General features: G+C 36.0%; 1 protein-coding gene across 1 annotated transcript in view; it reads right to left on the minus strand.

Moving 5' to 3' along the window:
• Window positions 1–8,023, minus strand: part of LOC108689076 — a 16,753-nt gene extending 8,730 nt beyond the window's left edge. Inside the window, exon 1 of the mRNA XM_018195681.1 lies at window positions 8,013–8,023. The gene's annotated coding sequence lies outside the window, so the exon portion shown is untranslated. The remainder of the gene's footprint in view (window positions 1–8,012) is intronic.
• Between the last annotated feature and the right edge of the window lie 2,599 nt (window positions 8,024–10,622).

The raw sequence follows: 10,622 nt of genomic DNA on the forward strand, positions 1-10,622 counted from the left end.
CTCTGCATTATTACCCTATTATATCTTGCATAACAGTAACAGTGAACGAAGTGAGCTATTACGCTGCCTATCATGGGGGTGGATGAAAGAAAAGAGGAGAAAGGAGGCCGAGCGAAAGAGAAAGAAGAAGAATACCGACTTTCGCGTTCACAGAAGATCTGTGATAAAAATTCACATAATCGTGTGCCAATAATCGGTTTGAACTTGCACCTCGATGTGAGAAAATTGCCACATCGGTTCATTTATTCAGTCGAAACAGCCTTTTCTGTTTATCACGCAATTTACTATGTATTATCAGTCACATCTTTTCATCATCTTTCTCGATTATCCTTTGATTAGCTTTCATCTGCCAGAGTGTTAGATTCCTTCGTAACTCAAATAAGAACTTTTATGAAAAAAATTTAATTCGATCGAGCAAAACAGCATGAAGCAATTCGACGATGTTTTACGTGCTGTCTTCAATCCTGTTTGTTTCTTAAACGAAATGTCGCAAGTCAGCCGATAGTGATAGCGCAAGCAACGAAGGGAGAAAAAATAGGAATCTGCATTTCGCCGTTTCCAAGCGAAACTACGTAATCGCCCGGATCGTACCTGCAATTTAAAATGGGCGTAAACTGCTACTTCAGTCGACGGATAATTTCCAAACATTGCGGTCGTTTGGTTCGGCAATATCGCGGGTGGGGTCGATCACGAAGCCTCGTTTTCGCAAACCCGAGTGTTTTCGAAATTGATTCGTCCCATCGAACGCGATAGATCCCGTGCTCTCGCGGCATATTGGACATTCTCCTGCTTAATTATTCCAGTTGAATCGCGGAGACAATTGCGAGAGACGAAATCACTGAAGAAATCTTTTACGATTGGTACCAATCTTGCGCATGTCTACAACTGTTCCAAATTCAAAAGCAATCTCTGAAAAGCATAGCCAGAATAACCTTTCTCTGTAATCACTTACGTCAAAGAGACACCGAGATTTCAAATTGTCCATGAATCCATTTTTGACTTAATAAATAGATTCTTTTCATATCTGCAACTAGATTTATTGCCGTCATCCCTACTCCCCTAGCGCGTGACTAGCCAGCGTGAAGTCTTCGAACACGGCGCGTGAAGAAGATAACGCTAACACGCCACTAAAGAGATGGCGAGAAGCGATGGTCACGGATAGAGTAGGGATAATTAAATAAGTTTAATTAAGAAGCGTGCGCGCATTGTACGCCGTGACTCGGCGGCTTGTTCCCCGCTGCAAGGTTGGGACTCCGCGACAATGCGCACCGCGGCGGAACGAAGTTACGAAGGCGCGCACGAGTGCCTGCTGTCGCTCGTGCTCCATTGGCCTCTCGAAGGCACTTCATTTTCTCGAAACGGGCCCGACTGCGCGCCTAACGCCCTCGCCGCCGGGCACGAGCTCGATTGGTAGGATCGTTTCGAGCACTCTCGTCGCGATCGTCATCCTCAACGTCCCTTTTGACGTGGGTGGCGCGAACGATGATTTGACGATCTCGCCTCTTCTCTTGGGCCACTCCAGGATCCTGTTTCTTACCGCGCGAGGCAATGATCTTACCTGCGCGCATCCTCTACACCTGCGTGGAAGAACGGACACGACTAATATACTCTGCGCGATTCGCCATGCCTGTCGAAGCTTCACGTTGCCCGTCATGTTGCGCGCACCCTACGTCGATCGTGATCGAGCGCGAATTTTAATGAAATTTTATGCACCGCATTATGAGCATTGTAGCCTTCATAATATGATTTTGTTGATGCTCTTTGCTTCACAAATAATTTACTGATTTAATAAAAACGTGTTCAATAATGGTTTCTCAATAAATGTCTAGAAGAATACATAACAAGAAGCAATTTTAGATAATCGAGAATATGATAATAATAATTATGATGATAATGATCGCAAGAAATACCACTTTACTTCTTTATCCGACTTATCAGTTTTCTTCGGTTTGCCTCAACAAGCAAAGTGATGAGGCGTGATCGATCACTTGGTAGCTACCGCGTTCAGATCGGTCCTTCGCAAAGGGTTACGACTAATATAACATTTGCTTACTTAAGAGCTTCGAAAGAACGAAGTATTTAGAAACGGTATCTGTCAATCAGTGGTTTTATACTGACATTGTCCATAACATAATAACAATCTATACTAACGTTAAGATCTAATCAACAAATCGTTGTAAATTTTGTTTTTTTTTAATATTAAAAAATTTCTTAAGATCGTAAATTGTAATTATACAACAAATAAATGTCTTGTTTTTTTTTCTTATTGAATTTGTACGATCTCATCTATGATTATAGAACATTACAACAATGTTTTGATTAACATTGACATATAGATTTTATTACAAGTTCTATATACTTAACAAATTTTATAAAATTTCCACACACGTTTATTAATAATACAAGAACGAATCGCAAATAATTTAAGAGAAACTAGCGATTACTATTCTTCGTGATCGCGCCGTAAACAATTCTCTCTTCTCGCGGCCGCACTTGCACGCTCAACGATCTCTCTCACGAAAGTACAAGTGTACAATTCAAAAGACGCTTATCAAAGCTGATTAATACATTTGGGCATGCAATCGCATGTACATACGACCGACTCGCTGTTGCCAGTCCAATTGAAATTACGCGAGAATACGCGCACTTTATCTCAGCAGATGAAGCTATACTACCGTAATTTATATGAAGTCCGCGAAAAGTAATGGGAAAAGCATCGTCGAGCTGCATAGCAGCGTCCCTGCTCCGACGATCCGAGGCGGATTACGATCTCGAAGATTCCGGCAGTCGCGGCGTTCTCACACAAGCAATAAATAATTCTCCCGGCGGTCGTGCCATCAGTCGGTATTACGAAATAATTATTACCGTCGTATAAAAGCCAGCCAGGAGAAACAAAGATTTCTTTAAGCGGATGACAGCGAGGCAGACGGGAGGAGAACTCCCGACGAGCCGATTATCTTCTAATTTGTGAAGATCCGCAAGTGGGGTGGGCGATCGTGATGCCTTGATCTTTTCTTCTTTCGCAAATGCTGTGCTTAATATCTGAGAAAAAAACATTTATATATATATATATATACACACTTTTTCATTTTATATATTATTAGTTTATATCATCAGTAACGCGAAATACAATTAATCTTCTCTCTGTGTACAAATACTTTAAAAAAAAATTTTATAAACAATTTTAAAAATTTTCTATTCTGCAACTTTTTCTTTATTTATATTTTATTAGCCTGGAATGTGTTTGCGCTTCTGTACACAGAGAAATTATAGATTCAGAAAAATAATAATTTTTTTTCTTTAAAATCCATGTTAATGTGCTCTTTGTTTTCTGTTTCTTGTTTTTTATTTTTTTGTTTTTTTCTCCTTTGCAACCGTTTCATCGAATTTTTCTTGATACATATTTCTTGTTTCTTTCGAAATTCGTTAACTTTTATCTTGAATGATATAAAACAAAAACTCGGATAAAAAGCAAAAAGATAAAAATGTAAAAAATAGCAAAAAGTAAAAAACAGGAAACAAAAAACATATTGTAGGCTTAAAAGTTCGAGAAAATTAATTTTATAGCTCTTGTTAAAGTTCTTACAAAAAAAGATTTAAGTTGTTTTAAGTAATGCCTATATCAATTATTTCATTCGTGTAACAATGCGATTCTCTCGATATAACATATTCAGTAACATTTTATCGAAAACCTATTCGATATAATTTAATTGATAATGCAGGTACGCACGATTTCATGTAATAATACGCGCCGTTACGATCTTACTACATAGTATTCATCTTCATTGAGAATATTGGACGACGTTTCAAAAGCAAAAAATCCAGAAAATAGCCACAGGAACGCGTACGCATACACGCACGTCCTGTCTCCAGTTCTATGTTGTCGCCGGTCAAGATATTAGTAAGTTCCTTCGGCAAACTCGTCCCTCGAGGCAAAGAGGCGTAATGCAGTAACGATATTGATGATATAATATCTGCTGTATACACATCACGTCGTTTTCTCGTATGTACGTATGTACGCACGCACGCACGCACGCAGGATACGCGCGGAGAGACGCGATCATATGCGTGTCGATGTAGCGCGTGCCCGGGCATTCGGATGAGCTACCGGATCAAGCTGCTTATTCCTCTTTCCTCCGAGGGCCTAAGAGAATTCTTTTGCGATATGAGAGAAACCAGCCTTCCATCGAATTTTATGCTCGTAATGATTCTCTTTAATCTCCACAATTCGTGAGACAATGGTGAATTCGAACTGAAGAGAAAGTCAACGATTTGGCTGAGCTGGTTTTATCTTCTTCATATTCACGATCACGTTATATTATGTATAATTTTTTACTTATGTATTTATTACGTAACAAATATATAACACATAAATAAAGCTATATCATTTATGTATTAAGTCTTATTTGTTCTCTATATAATATATAATAGCTAGTAGAGAAATTTATAATGCGAATAAAACTTTTAGCTGAAAACTTGTTCAGTCTGCCTCATGACGTCGATCACTCGCCTATACATCCGCTTCCGTAACACGGAAACCACGATGTCACCTGTTCTGGAAGCGATTCATCGAGGTGTGACGACACCGTGGGGGTATCTACGATAAGAAATGCACGCGCGCTTCGCTCGAGCGTGGTCTTCAAACGCACCCCGGAAAAGGGGGTGCAAGAAAGTAGCCAGAGCGATTCGCAGGTGACGGCCCACCAGGACTTAATCGATGTGGAGACTTGGGGGTCTATCAGAGGAAGGAAGTGAGGTCACCGGACCTTAGCCCACCTTGGTCACGAGTAGCAGCAGGTGTACCGTCACCATACGGCGAAGCCTTCGATGCTACTGATATCCAGACACAGTACTTCGTCGTTCGAAATTATGCTATTTCAATATAAAATACATCACCCAAAATGGAGCGCTATATACAAGCAAACATTTTTACATAAAATGTAACTAAATATTTAAATTTATTAGAAAAAAAAATACATCTAAATTATTTATTAATGTTCGAATACTTATTGACGTTCGAATTTTTTTTATATTTTTTTTTTATATTTTGACATTTCACCATTGATAGTTTTTAAATTTTCATTGTATCCGTTATTCTTTGTTAACTTAAGATTGTATTTCTACGTTGTAGCACTGAGGAAGGCTTTGTAAGCCGAAACGTTTGTTAATTATATTAATTCAAAGTTAATTTAATTATAGCTCGAAATAAACCATTGACATTGTGTTAATTTTTAAGAAAATATACGAGCATTTTTTACTCCATTCTAAATTATTTACCTATATCTGTATTTATTATCGAATTAATTTTATACATTTTCTAATTGAGACTATTGAATACGTATCAATAAAAAGACTTTAAAAAAAAAAAAAAGAAATTTGCATTTAATTATTCAATCAATTCAATAAACTTGTCATATTACAATACTATATTTATATTGAAGTAATTATTTCAAATACACATCTTTCTAAAATAATTACTTAAATAAATTAAAATATTATTATATTCGTGGCCATTAACTGCAGATGTCGAATGTCCTCGGACGATCGCCATAACTCTTTTCTCTTGTCAGGTGTATATCGCGCGGTTATTTTGTCCAAGATGGGCGCCGCAGGGTGGCTTGCGCGGTTGGGTTACCAGTTTTTGTGCCGAATATGTGGGCCATGCACCTGCCACGCGCGCGTATAAATGCACCGCGCGGTCATCACGGAAGCCGTGCTCGAGTTTCATGGTTCTGGTTTTTAGCGGGAACGCGGTCGACTATTCCCCAGGAGGCGTGCGGAGGGGTCGACGATGCAGCTGCAACCTAACCGCGGGAATCTTTATGACGACGCATTTAACCGCTCAATTAAAACAGTTCTCGAACGCGCCGGATGAGACCGAAATGAGAGGATCGTTCGAGCGTATGCGACCGAGAAGTCCGATCGTAACTTACACGATTATTTCCGCAAGTATACATCGTTACACAAAGGCATCACAAAGGTATTGCCTGGACGTTAAGAGTGTGCTTTACGAGTCGACAAAACGAACTCGAATATTAACGACGGATGTATTTTTAAACAAGGCTACACCGATTCAGTAACGATCTTGCAAAATCGAAATTTATTTACGCTTTCAAATACATGCTTCTATATCACTAATGGATAAGTCGATTTTATTCATGTTCCTCTGGAATGCAAGATCATTTCTCGCGAGAAGAAATCCGTTCGCATGCGATCTGCCAAGGACACGCGCTGCCAGATTGTAACCCGTTTGTTCGACACTAAGAAAGGTGATTGGGCGATACTCGTGAACGAAAATACATCTCATTACGATACCTCCTTTTTCGAGGACATCAACAACGATGCGTCCCGCGATCGTTCCGCGCAGTGAAGTATGCGAAGGATTAAAGCATTGTCGTCGACTTTCACGCGTCTTTCTCCGTCATTCATGGCGGGAATGTAATGCTAAATGACGACACATTGGTTTTTCTTTTCGTTGTTACGTAGTCTCTCGTGCCTTCGCGGTCGCTTCCGGGAGGAGGGCATCACGACGCCCCGGATCTCACTCGCATTTTGGGCGACGCACTGATGTAAACGAGCACGGCAATCATTTAAAGACTTGACTTCTCTCGGCGACCCCGATCGCACTTTCTTCTCGGACTGGCGCCAAGCGTAGGCGCCGTACATTTGTTCGACGTGACACGAGAAAGAGAGAAGGAGAGAAAAGGAGACGATCGCACAAGCTATGATAATCCGCAGAGATCGTCGAAGATCGTTCGAAGATGCTCGTGTTACGATGCGATACCGCTATATGACCGAAATTCGAAGAAAAAAGCAATAGTGAATTGGCATTAAAGTCTGAGTATTCGATTTTGTCATAATTAAGCACTACAATAATGATTGAACAAATATAATATATTAATGATATATCGACAAATACGACTCTCGAAATACATGACTATTGAATATAAACGTAAAAAATGAAAAATAATTATAGAAAGAAGCAAAATAAAGGAGACGACATGAATGGAAAAAGTGAAAGTACGATCCTTTGGAGTCTACCTGCAACTCTAATTTTGGAATCATAAATTATAGTGAGAACAGACTATTGTTCCGTCATCGGCATAACAACTGTCAAAAATACAATTACTACAAAACTATCTGTTTGAGAAATTAAAAATTTATGTATTCTTTTTATTGAAACAATATTTCATTTTAAAGGAAAAGGAGACTTTTAAACTGATATAAAAATCGATTAATTTGATAATTTCTAATTAAAAATCAGCGAAAAAAATTAATCTTTACAAATTAATAAGCGGCAATAAAAAAAATGCAGTAAGAATATTTTTGAGGCTTCCACGGATGTTTTCTTTATAAAGATTGCGTTTCGCGGATTTCCTCTGTGTCCAGATCCATTCTTGGAATGCCAACGTTTTGTGAATCTTGCAGTCTACTTCATCAGGGCGAGGAGCAGCCTGATAGGCTTAGGCGAGGAGTATCAAGCTGCTGATGAAGTGGACTGCACGGTTCACAAAACATTGGCATTCCAAGAATGGATTTGGACATAAAGGAAACACACGAAACGCATAATCTTTATATAATGCAGTAAGAAAATTTTGTCGTAGTAATCATTTTAAAACTAACTTCAAAAAACAAACATTTGATTTTTATTTGGCTTATGCAGCGCAAATTATAATATTTTGCAGAAGCTTTAAGTAAATAATGTTTATTAGAACTTTAAAAATAGTAAAAAAATATACGTAATTTAATCCGCTACATAATTATGCTACTTTTTTATAAAATTTGCAAATGAGTATTACAAAATATTTTACATACAAAAAGATAAACAAAAAAATTAAATAATTTTTAAACTAATAAAAAAATTGTAATCAAATTTTATATAGATACTCAGATGTAATAAATAAATAAAACGGCGATAAATAAAACAGATATAAAATAAAACAGGTAAAAAATAAAATGGAATTTTTCACATTTTTCTTCGCGTTCCTTGTAGACATCATCTTGAAACTAACTTCAAAAAACAAACATTTGATTTTTATTTAGCTTATGCAGCGCAAATTATAATTATATTTTGCTTTAAATAAATAAGTAGAGATTATACTGCGTAATACAAAGCGTTCTGTAAAAATCATATCAATATTTAAGGATAGATTCTTGAGAATCTTTTAAGACGAAAATTCTTTATTATTAAAATATTAGCTACAATAGTTTTATAATTATAAGTATTTAAAGTTGGCGAATTATGTGACCTAAAATTTGTGATACAACTCAAAATATTAAAATCGAAAGCTAATTGTCGCTTTTTGTTAATATTAATAAAGATTACCTATTATAAATAAAATTATGGATTTTTAATTATTGATACTTATTAATATTTATTATATTAAAAAATTATTTTGGCATTAGGATTTCTCAAAATCTTATTGTAGGAATCTCTCGTTATAACTGTCTTTATAACGGGATTCTTTCTGTATATTGTCAGGTCTTTTAAAGGTCTCTTTTACTTTATTGTTGTCGTCTATAAAAAAAGTGACCATGTTTAAATTTTTGACTATATAATCAAATGAATGTAATGATTTCTCAGAAAATTCTAAGAATTCTGCAGGTAGTTTATGCAAATCCGTAACTATACATTCAAGCGCAGCGATTGGCCTTCATTAGTATTTCTTTTAATAAAATATTTTTGCAATATTTAACGTCGCATTTTTTCCCAAATAAATAATAATATGGAATAATAAATAATAAATTATATAAAGAAACTGTAATTAAAAAGAAACTGTAATTAAAAAGAAAATGTGTTTATATTTGCCGAATAATTTATACCAAATGATTTACCGCATTTTTTCGCATTCAAACGTTTTTACTTCTTTTTAAATCTATTCGAATCTGCTATATTAGAAACTTTTGGAAACTTTTGAAAACTTTCTACTTTCGAGAAAAAATTTTTTTAATATGAAGTTCGACAAATAACTTTTTTAGAAATAACAATGCTTGCAGTGATACTAGTCAAGTGTCAGTCTACATAAAAGTCACATGGGAACACTACGGCAGGTGTAGGTAGCGGAACTATCGATATTCATAATTGACGTTTGGAGCGTTGGCGGAATCGTGATAATGTCGATTCGTTATCGGTGCACTTCCTATCCGCAAATATCACAACGGCCATCAATGTATAGGCCATCGAGGGTCCGCTGATGATTAGGTAAACATGTTGGCCCGCAACATTCCCATCGTGTCTCGCACAAACTCACCTGCTACCGGTCGACATAGCGTATGTACGAATGTGTATGTACGTGTATTTATTGCCATATGCTACAATCCTGATTTTCCCAAGCTTACACCGTGGCATTCCTTGAACGACCCTCATCGGTGATTATAAGTTTTATGTGAATATAATTGATAATAAACATTGCAAATTTCTGCATATTATAAAAGGTTGCAAAAATATAAGATCGTTAAATTTGAGATACATATCGATATAAGAAAATTTTTTATATTTTTCTCGGAAAACTACGAAAATCATAGTTGCCTTGCTACAAATAGATAATTGAGCGTATATAACAAATCCAAATGCATATTACATTAAATTATAGAATAGAAAAGAATAAAAGGTTTCTAAGACTTTAAGATTTGTAAAATTTGTGAAACATAACTAGGTGCTTTACAAAATTTTACATAGTATAGTATAGTAACAATCGGTATAGTTTGGTATTTATTTCAATTTCGTTGCTTTAAACGATTGAAAACCATTTAAAAATCACAATATATAAGCTTTAAGGGGCGTACATTCGCATCTCAAAGTACAATGCGATTCGCATTATGTTAATATCTTTAATGTATTATTAAGAACAAACGTACCATCACCTGCATATAATCTGCAATTCTAATTCGCGTCGATATCACATCCTGCAGTAAACAGTTCAGCCATTGTTCGAACGTAGAACGAAATTGTGAATTTTATTCACTCTTATAAATAACATTGCAAACGTTAAAAAATTTCTCTATTCAACATTTCCAATTGTTTTTGTATCATTTTAAAAACTCTTTGAAAATATCAAAATCAGATTTCACTTGCCGGAAATACCTCAGAACCTGCTGAGAACAGGTCTAAAAGGACAGAATCAAATAAATTAATTATTAGATTCGTAGAAAGGAAATCTATTGAAGTTATGTGAAAAGCCATTAAGAAAGTCTTTTGACGGCATTGTCCATTGGAAAAAATCTGAATGTCAGATACCAATATAGAAATTTAAAAATATTCCTTTTTCGGAATGCACTACATTTGTGAATCAGCTGTTGGCCAAGTACGCTCAATAGACAACTTCAATCTTTATCTTCAGAAAACTTTGTGTTTATTCAATCTTTTCTTTTTTCCCTCTCGTTTCTTATTCTTTCACAATAGAAATAAGTCTATCTTTTTGTGCTTGCAAATTAATTTAAGCGGATATTTTTTAAATCTATTTTTAACTCTTCTTTAGCAAAGATAATCCTCGCGTTTTCATAATATATGAAGTTGCCCAGTGAACATATTTTAAACAGATGGCTAATATTTATCGAGAACGCACTTGTGTTCTTACTTCGTTGTCTAAAAATTCCCAGATTACACGATAGCATCTAAATAG

This window comes from Atta colombica, unplaced genomic scaffold (assembly GCF_001594045.1).
Source record: "Atta colombica isolate Treedump-2 unplaced genomic scaffold, Acol1.0 scaffold254, whole genome shotgun sequence".
Lineage (NCBI taxonomy): Eukaryota > Metazoa > Arthropoda > Insecta > Hymenoptera > Formicidae > Atta > Atta colombica.